Here is a 10,816-nt window from a genome sequence, read left to right on the forward strand (position 1 = left end):
CAGGTTCATTTCCTCTTGTACTCCCCTCCATCACGTCTTCGTCATCAGCATGGTTTTCAGCTTCATCAATGGCAGCACCAATCAAGTCCTCTTCAGAATGTGGCAGAGCTTCATCATTTTACAAGTTGACAAGGGAAAAAGATAACTTGAAGTAATTAATTAAAAGATTAAAGGAAGCGCATATAAACTAACCCATAGAATGGTGCATTCACCTCTGAGACGTGAACATCCAACTGGCTTGTGGTTGGTTTCTCAGTGTCGAGTTCATCATCTTCATTTTCACTGCTGGAAGTGTTACTCCAGTGGTCTTCTGTGTCAGTGTGGTTATCTATATTATCATTCTACATGTGAACAAAGGAAAGAGAATAAAAAAATGTAACATTTGCTTTTTTGTTAGCAATGTTGTCATTTGTCTACACTTTGGTTCAGCTAGAGGATAGCTCAAAATGCACATAAGTGTGGTATGAATGTGCTCAACCATTACAGCAAACCTCTAACTAAATGTATTGGAAAATGTGTGCACTGTTGACACTTCCGTGAGAGTGTCACTGAAGGCCCTCTGAAGCATATTACTATGCTAACAAACTTGGCCTAGTGTATTCCCCCACCCTACCCCAATGTACCTCTTGAATGTCCATATCCAACAGGCTGTCCGTGGAAGAGCTCTCACTATCAAGTTCATCTTCACTGCTGGAATTGTTGAGTTCTTCCTCTCCACTGGTCGAAGTGTAAGTCATGTGACCATCTGTGTTGATGTCATCATGACTGATATTCTACAGTTTAACAAGAGAAAGACAATGAACAACTGAATGAATTAACTCCCTTTATGTCAAGTCCAATCATCAAATCATAAACAGAGTAAGTGTAAACTTTAATTTTCTGACAACTTCAGTGCTTTCCACCTCAACTGCTTATTGTGTCATGGGAGAAAAATAAGTCAGTGAAGTGGCATATGACAGGTGCTTATGATAATGTACCTAGTTGGGGAGCTGAAAGCACAATTTAGGAAAGATTCTTAAACTTTAATCAAGCAGGATATGAAGATTACCCAGATACATGGGGGAATGTATACTGGCAACACAACAATTCCACTTAGACTGAAACTGTGCTTTTGCATATTTACCTGTTGAAGGGCAGAATCCAAAAGCCTAGGTGTGGAAGAGCTCCTACTGTTGACATCATCTCTAACTTCTCTATGGGAAGCAGTGGGCTGACTAATGTGATCTTGTGAGTTGTCCTGTAGTTCTGCCCTATCCTGAAAAGGTGGGGTGTTCAAACATAAATGTAAATTATTACTCAGGTCCTTTCATTCCCTTTGGGTATACTGAGTGCATTTAAGATCATCCCAACATATTTTGGGAAGTTGCCTCCGTATGAGACTGTACATAATGCATGGGTATCAATTGTCTTTGAAATTAAAACCAGATTCAACTTTCCCTATTCTGCCAACTTCATTGAAAAGAAATCTCACCTGCATTGTAAGCAGCTAGCTGCTAGGTGTGTTCAGATCTTACACATCAAACATTAAAACATAACAGTTTTAATAGACTCCTTGCATATAAACATTTTTACTACGGCTCACTTACTTCCGGTTACATTGGCTGCGCAACAATCACTGTAAAAGACAACTCACACAAACTTGCATTCGGACATTAGCTTACAAGTCTGTCACTCATAGTCAAACAAAAACGCTACCTTTAACGGTAGCAGCCATGTAATCTTTCATTTAAGATTACAAGCTGCTAACATTCCAACGTGACTAATGCGGCTAAAGTAGCCTAACTGTAAACATCTGAGCAGTACAGAATTTTATGTGCGAGCAAATTCATTATCTGTTACTTACTTTTACTTTCCATCTGTACTTGGTAGTCCTTGGAATCTCTGCTGTGTAATCCTCTAAATATCTTTGATAAGGTCCACACTGTTTAGCCACGTTAGCTCTAATGAGCTAGCTCAGCTTCTTCCAGGTAGTATCACCACAGAAATTTCTGGTATGGCACTTCTGGCCATGGTCCCGCCCCGACCTGGCAGCCAATGGGAGCCTCCCAATTTTAAATTAGCGCTCACGCGCCAATTCAAGGTCTCCCTTGCAAAAAAAATAAATAAATAACGGTCTCAACCAGTATCAACAAGGAAAGGAGAAGAAGGAGAAGACATATCCTAGCTAAAATTGAATTTTCAGCATTAGATACCACAATGCCATTTGCCATTTATTATTTCAAGGACAAGACTGTGGAAGTTGGGAAGATTTTATGGATGAGTACTGACGACCAGCAACAATGTCCAAAAGTAATCACTCAGTGCCCTGATCTAGAAGAAGAAGACGGATGGATGGAGATAAAGTGGGACATAAAAGGCAGAAAAAAGTCAGCTCCAGCCTTTTTCCCAGCAAAGGTTTTGATGGTTGGTGGTAAGTTGTTAATTGTATTGCTTCTCAATTAGCTTCATAGCTTCATCTATACCCTATATGAAAAAGCTAAAGGGGTGCTCACATTGGCAGTTTTTTAATTACAGAAAATAAATACCTTGGTATGACACCAGTTGATTCTAAGTGACATTTCTTTATCATTTCTGGTGTGCATAAAACTTAACTCCATAGTTATATGATTTTTGTTTTGAGTTACACATTTTTGAATCTAGGTATGATCCATCAGTGGTGCAGCTGACTCTGTAAATGCAAGTAAATCATCATTACCATGGATGTTATTATATTTGCCTGTTATAAACATATAAAACTGAATTATAATTTTAACAGAAGAGAAATAAGTCATCATGTGCTGAAAAAGAGTGATGATAGAAGAGCTGAAGAAGCAGCTGGCAAACAAAATATCTTCAGAGGTAAAATATTTGACTATTGTGGTATTTTGAGTTGAAGCAATAATTATCGTGTGGATTTTCTGCCTGATCCTAATTCTGGCTGATTCTTTGATTTCACGTGTTTTGGTGTAGTCAACTAACTCAAATGAGGAGTCATCAGATGAGGAGCAGCTGCCCAGAAACTGGAGTGGCGCACAGAAGAAAGTGAAAGAGCTTCAGAGAGAAATCGAGAGCCTGAAAGCAGACTATGGGAAAGAGATACTAGATGCTATGAGAGGTATTTTCTCTTTATCAATTCAAGTAGCCTAAAGCAAATTATAAAACAACAGCTTTTAACAACTGAATATGTGCCTATACTGATTCCTGATGTCAAACACTGTGGGTGTGCAGGTCAGGTATAATGAACTAAACTTAATAACACAATAAAGTGAAATTTTCATATACTCCCATACTGAAGCATTGAAATCTGAAAAAAGAGACAAATCACACAGACAAACAATTGCTGGCAGGGAGAGCTGGGATCTGCTGCCAAGTGTGGAAAAAGGTCCACACCTGGCTTCAACCTGACATTTGGCTAAGGTTTTGGCTAATTCAGTCTCCTCCTGCTTCCTGTTTCTGCCTAATCAGCGCCACTTCCAGTCATGGTCTTCATAACAAAAATGACTAATTTAATGTTTTAAAATGGTCTCAAAACACAGTAATGACACAAAGCTTTTGTTGCCTTGTTTTCATTCCCTTTACAGAGCTTCCAGCAGTAGTGACAATGCTGAAAGAGATCTTAGAAAAAAATCACTGTTCAGATCTCAACTCCTGCTTCCACCTGGTCAACACCCACACCAGACCAACAAGTTTGACCACCTGCCTCTCCTCAAGTGTTGTCTGACCCTCATAATATGGTAAATACCTCAAAATGCATTGATAGGGTATGTGTTTATCCATGTGGGGAAATGTCTGCTATACAATTTCCCTCTACACCTTGTGACTATACACATAATTTAAAAAGAAGCATATTAATCAACTTTGTGCTGGATGTATACAAATAATGATTGATTTGGAAATGCTATGATGATGCCCCCCAAATTTCTCATGTTATGGAGTTAGTGTATAGATTATAGGCCAATGCATATTCACTGCACTGATAAATGAATAGATTTACAAAGAAATTTTATATAATTGTTTCATCATTATTTGGTGAGTAATAGTCAAATGTTTTGCAGGTGCCTCTATACGCCAGGTTGTGATGTAAAAGTCCCAAGACTAAAGCTGAAGTCTCTGCGAACTGCAAGTTCAGCATTGTACATTGGGGATCTTGCGGTGTTCATCTATGGTAGACACGCTGTCCAACTCAAGTTTGACCGGGAGGCAGTCGAGGCCCACAAAGATGTGGAATCAAAACCACAACTGGATAACACCAAGCTTGATGCTATATTTGGTGAGTGCATTTAATTTAAGGCAAAACTGGAATAATAGGTAGAGACATAGTTATAATCAGACACTCACACACACTATCAGTACTACAAATAAAATAAAATAAAAACAATACATACTAATGCTTCTATATGATGGTAAACAATCAAGGCTTTTCAGTTGTCGTAAATTACAGAGGATTTACACGTGATGTCACTGCCAGCATGCTGTCCATTGTTTTGCCACTCAGTTACACTCTGCCTTATTGAGTCTGACTGGCGTGTGATGTGTGTGCAATCCCTTTATAACAGTTTTTGCTGATTGCATTTAAGTTCAGAAATGTACCTGATAAACCATCCTCCCTGCCATGACATGTGTTAATTGTGGACAGTGAATAAGAATAACACTGAGGTAATGGTTTGTTCTGTATGTGTTTTTTCACTCATAGACCATGCCCAGGTGAAATCTCCTGACACCCACCATGCAAGATGTGAGACGAATCATAAGAAAGAAATGCAACAACATAAGCTACGCCAACAAGTAGATGAAAAGAAGTCATAAAAGTACAGATTTTGTTTCTGTCTTTTTTATTTTTGGTTCCAAAGGTGCGCTTTTCTTTTACCTTTTTTGACAAGGAAGGACTTTATTTCTCAGTTGAAGATGCTATGTTTACATTTTTACAAGCATATGCACAAGTTTTGCTTTACCACTTTTTACAAATAAGGACTTGATCTTGGAGAGACCATTATGTTTACATTTTTAGATGCAAATGTGCACTTTTTCCTTTCATTTTCTCCAGTAAGGAAGAACTTGATTTCATAGGTCTTTGTTTTTGAAATGTTTGAAATCTTTGAACATATATAAAACTTGTTTTCAACATTCTGTCTTGTGATTTTGTAAATGCATCACACTTTCATAAACTTTAAGAATACTTTAAGGAGTATATTTCCAGTATATAAATAGTAAGCTACAAGTAATGTGCCAAGCAAACTTAAAGTATAACAAATAAGATAGTGAAATAACCAACATTTATAACAGTATACTTAAAGTATACAATAAAAATAGGGACTCAAAGTATATAACTAGTACAATGGCAGTATATCGATAAGTGTACTTGTGGTATACTTTAAGCATATGAGAGGGATATACCAAGTACATTGATAGTATATAGATGAGTGTACTTGTTGTATACTTTTGCAAACTTAAAATGAACTTTAAAGTATACTTTCATAAACTTGAAATGTTCCAATTTAGTCTGAAAAAGTATTAAATTGGTATACTTTCTAGTACACTTAAAGTACATGGTCTATAGTATACTTGCTATACTTATACTTATACAGATGCAGCCACTGAAAATTTCCGGCCGATCCGTGACGCGACCTTGGCCGGTCCTTGGCCGATTCGTGGCCGAACCTCGGCCTAAACGCGATCCCCCGCTAATGACGTAGGAATTCCGGCCACTGGTGGGAACGCCCCTAAGCAGCATTTGGGGAAAATGGTGGTAATGTCTTGTTTATCCACCAGGAGGAGCAGTAATAGTGGAAGCGCATTCATTTGCAGCCCGCTGTATACTGTACCAAGGATCCTCACATCATTGAACTGTAATTGTAAGCGGAACTGTCCATTAAAAACAATAGAAAGATGAGAGTAAAGCGGTCATTATAGTGGAGCGGTGAGTATTGTCTGGAGGGACGGGCTGGGCTTGAAGTTCAGCCCGGGACCTCGGACAGGCTGTGAGCGCTGCACCGCCAGCGAAACTGGGTAAAAAAATAAATAAAATAATTCTGATCACCAGCCGGTTTGGCCTGGCAATGACCTGGGAAGCCTAATCCTCTCATCAGTGTCACATTGTTCTTCCAAGTCTTCACAATGTTAAGCTTTTTGTTTGTTTATATTTTCCCTTTTATTTTATAATCAAAACTGCGACCAAAATGGCTATAAAAGGCCTTTTCTTAAAGGATAAAGTGGTGTTTGAGCCACAGTTACGACGGAGCGGCGGCTCTTTGAAATGGGACGCAGCCTTCCTGCGGCAGACAGCTAGCAGCAGGAACCGGACGCGCCAGGTTAGCCTAAGAAGCTACTGAGGCGTCCGTGACAACCACCATAGAAACAGCCTTTTAAGACCGTTTTAAAAACATCCTCAGAGTTCAAACGAGCAAAAATATATGATTTGAAACAGTTACAGCCGCAGAGCTGTGGCGGCTTCTTTAAACGTTGTTTACATAGATGATCATGAATGATACGATGTAGCTAGCAGTGAATGAGGTGACGTCATTGTGTGCGCATTTCACAGCTGTCTGTCTCAGTCTGTTGTTATTATTCTAATTAACATGTGTTTACTTTCTCTGGACCATCTCAGGTCCACCGTTACAATTTCAGCCTACAAAATGATTTAAATATGAACACACACTCTAACATCAGTGCGCTTTATGAAGTCCAATCCTTAAAATAAATATTATGTTTGTAAACATTCATGTCTCTGAAATAAGTACAGATGTTCATGTTTGTCATTACCATTTTATTTGTTTAGAGAATTGTGAACTTCACATTGTGTATCTAATCAGAGTCTCAGCAACCTTCAGTCAGAGACTGAGACTGGATCACAGCTTTAACCTCTGCAGAGTCACAGACAGACACAAACCTTCCAAATCACACACACGCAGCCCAGTCTCATCATTTTTGGATGCCTCTACGGTACACTACACTGTGATCAATATATTAAAAATTATAAATGAAAAGATAACATTCACATAAAGCTGTTTGAAAGTAAAATTAATAGGTACTTTCCAATAATATTTTTAAGGATCTCTGTCAGAGACCAGACAGAGCCATGACTCTCAAGAACCAGAGACTGAAATATGGAAAGAAAAAAAAAATCCCTATGAGAAATAAATGTGCAACAGTAAATATTTTGTGCAGTGGAAAATAAACGTTTTGAATCAAAAGCTTCGGATATCATCAAACCAGAAATATAGAACTCATTTTTTTCTTTAATAACACACCTTAGCATGCAGTAATATGACACGTTTCCAAACAACAATACATAGATTTTATTCAATGTTTTGATTGTGGCAGTGAAAACACATGTTGCTGTGCACTGAGACCATGAAGCCCACTTCTCTGAAGCAGCTTCTTCTTCTTCTTGGCATCAAAACAGAGGTGGGAGAAATCTACCAAAAGGAGAAAGAACATCTGAGGTGAAACCAGTCAGGACAAATGATTAAATTATATATAGTAGTTCAATACAGCCTCTCAGGTAGCTTTGTGCTGATTTCAGCTCACTGCTCCTGTCTGTGGACCCGTGGTTTTTATGTTTGTAACCACTTAACTTCCATTCATCTATTTAACTCAGGGAGGAGAAATGTCAGGTTGGTGCAGGCTGGTGAGTTTAGGAGGGAGGTGCGTTTGGTTCTCTGTTGTCATTATCTGAAAGATTTGGTTTACCCTGTGGCTGGGCTGTATCTGGAGTTATGTTGGACCTGTCACACTTAGCAAGTTTCCCAGGTTGGTGTTTATGGTTTAGAACTTCTAGCTCTGGAGCAGCATCTGTGGCTGTGTAGGGTCCCGTTGGTTTTTGCTGTTTCTCCAGATCTGCGTTGGAAATTAGGTTATTGATCTCAGTGCATTCCTAAACAGGCTGAACAAGGTTATATATCGTCACCCTCCTAAAAAAATGGTCAAAGACATTTTTAAAATTTTATTTTTGTCTAAATTAAATTTTCAACATTCGGTTCAGTTTTTTGTGTTTTCTGAAAAGCCTGAAAAAAATCAAGGGAGGGTGACGACATGTTTCATGGCTAAATAACATAACTGCTGCAGTCTGATAGTGACAGCAAGATCTGAAGCAGTGGGTGACGAGGAAGAGGAGGAATACAACAATTTGAAGAGATCCCTCAGTCTACAGTCAGCACAATGGCTACATTAGTGGCTGTTTGAGTTTCCTTCCATCTGCTGTGAACCTGAAGCACGGAGAACACAAAACATCTCTTCCAAATCTGGGATCTCAATTACAAATTTGTTCTTATTAAAGGTGAAATATGTGTTGTGACCTGGCTTTTTATACACCTGGCGACCCTGGGTCATCAGTGGTAACCCATCCCCACCCCCACACCCATCCCACACACATTCCGATCTACTGGCCCCGTGTACATAACAAAAGGTGGCCTAATGAGATGTAAAGTGCCATTTGGAGGCGCTTGGTAGAAAAAGGAGTAGTGTGAAAATGCTGGTAGTTATAGTGGTCCAAGTTGTTCACCCACTCTACTCTAAGTCTCAGAGTGGGCTTGCTTTGTGGCCTGAACTTGAGTTCAAGCTTCTCCAAACTCCACTGGTGTTGCTCTGCAGTAGCTGGTCCTCCATCTTCTTTCTGTAGGTGTTTTTTCCATCCCTGATTTTCCTTCTGAGATCCTTCTGCACAGCTCTCAGCTCCTCCTTATTTCCTGATCTAAAGGTTCTCTTCTTCTCCTTCAGGAGAGCCTTTGTTTCAGAGCCACAGTTATGTATAACAAGTAATACTCAAGTGAATGTTAAACATGTATTAAAAGAAAAATGATTCAGCTCAGCTCACAAGAAACTGCTGGATACTATTCTGGAAATGCCTAATGAATACAAGGCCACTGTGAGCAATGACAAACCTTTAAACATGATAATCAAAAAGTACACATTAAGTATCATTGCTCACCTTTATTTATGAGAGTGTCACTTCTCAAAATGATTGCATGCTGTCAGCTCTCATGGGTGAAGTTTGGCTTTGAGGGTTGGAGAAGAAGCTTTCCAGCACCTTTGGATTTCCAATTCAGTTCTGAAAGAGCAAAGACACAAACTACAATGATGTATGAACTGGACATGTTTGATTGTTGCTGCAGCACAAAACAGGTTTATAAACTGAATCAGTAACAAAATTATGGTGTTGAAAGTAAGTAGCCTGATGATTCTAGATTAGTGACTCCAAAGCAGGCTGAGTCAAAACCTGAGATGGAGACTGGGTTTGTTTAAAGCTGAGGACAGTGAATCAGTCCCTGCTCACTGACAGGATTCCCAGAGTCTGGAAGCTTCTCCATGATGGGAATGTAATACACTGCAAGTTTCAGCTCATTCTCAGGTGCTGGCAGGTTTCATGGATCCTCGTGTTTGTCACAGAGGATTAAAGGCAGCCAGACTTTCAGTTTTATGTGTATAGTGCCAAATCACAACAGTCACCTCAAGGCTCTTTCCACAGAGGAGCTGAAGGCTCTGCATCCCATTCTACTCTTAAGTATCATAGGAACCACAAGTAAGCCAGCAGTCTGAAGTATAAACAGACTGCTCTTTGTTTAAATAGTGAATATAAGAAACTTGCAAATATAAGGTTTGTTTACAGTGAATATAAAGAAATCACGGGAACCTCCCCAGCAGTCTAGGCCTATAGCAGCATAACTAAGAGAGGCTTCAGGGTCACCTGATCCAGCAACTGTGTTCAGACCAGTATCATTTTATTTTACATTGTGATAAGCCTGGGTCAGTTCAGTGCAGATTAAATGAAGCACTGTACTCGCAGATATTGAATATGGATGCACTGAAGCTCATGAGGATATTTATTTGGAATCTGTGGCTGAAAATAATCATTTTACTTAACTAGTAAGTCCAGAAGCTCATATTTCTGTCATAACATTGTTTAAATAGTGAACGCTTTCCTACGATATCCGCTAACATTTGCACAGAAAATTTAAGCTAGCGTCTCAAAGACGGCAAAACCCGCAATAATCTCTACAAATGCATCTCAGAGTTGGGATATCAGCGCTCTCTTACACCACATTAATCTAATTTCAAGTGCTTATTGAACTCACGGCCGTAATAATATCACTATATAAACGCTGTCCATTGAAATCCTCTTACCTGAACACTGCAGCATCCGCCGGAAGTCAGCGAGCATGGCTTCTGTAGTCCTTCTTCTGTAGTCCTTCGTCTGTAGTCCTTCTCTGTCAGTGATCCTCCGTTAGAACGATAACTACCTTCTCGACTGACTACGAGGTGCAGACGGCCCTTGCTGGCCCATATTTACAGGCCTGAAAACCGCTAATAAAGTCAGTAATTACCTGATAACACCCGAAGCGGGTGAACTAATGCAATTAGCTGGACAGCAACGGGAATACGCGTGACCATGGTTACGGCCGATGGGGTGATGGGTACTGTAGTTCATTTATTTATTCATCGTTGGTTCATGGATTTAACACAGAGGGAAAACGGCTTCAGACCACGGAACTCACAGAAAAAATTGGACACCGAATATAGCACTAACCATAAACACGTAAATATAAATTTAGACCTAAAAAGCCCCACAAATGTCATCGTTACAACCATAAGCAGCACCCCACATTAAATGAAACGAGGAGAAATTCATGTCAAAAGGAAAAGTGGCGGTTAAGGATCGCAATTAAAGGCATAATTCAGCTTCTGAGCTTCCAGTTCAAAAGAAAAGGGGGGAAAAAAGGGGGACAGGGGCAAAAAAAAAAACTATACTGCAGCTTAGAAGCCGTGCTCAGAGGCACGAACTTTATCCCACTGCATTTCAGGCAGGTTAGAAGTCGTGCCGAGTAACACGAAAAAAAGAGGG

The 10,816-nt window shown here is 39.5% G+C and overlaps 1 long non-coding RNA gene across 1 annotated transcript; it reads right to left on the reverse strand.

The window, feature by feature from the left end:
- Positions 1-212: 212 nt before the first annotated feature.
- LOC115801385 (uncharacterized) lies at positions 213-1,983 on the reverse strand. The gene is made up of 4 exons (XR_004021752.1): positions 1,844-1,983; positions 1,124-1,255; positions 624-773; positions 213-341 (listed from the first exon to the last, which is right to left on the reverse strand). It is a non-coding gene; the product is annotated as an uncharacterized LOC115801385 (long non-coding RNA).
- Between the last annotated feature and the right edge of the window lie 8,833 nt (positions 1,984-10,816).

The sequence above is a fragment of the Archocentrus centrarchus genome, chromosome 3, assembly GCF_007364275.1.
Source record: "Archocentrus centrarchus isolate MPI-CPG fArcCen1 chromosome 3, fArcCen1, whole genome shotgun sequence".
NCBI lineage: Eukaryota > Metazoa > Chordata > Actinopteri > Cichliformes > Cichlidae > Archocentrus > Archocentrus centrarchus.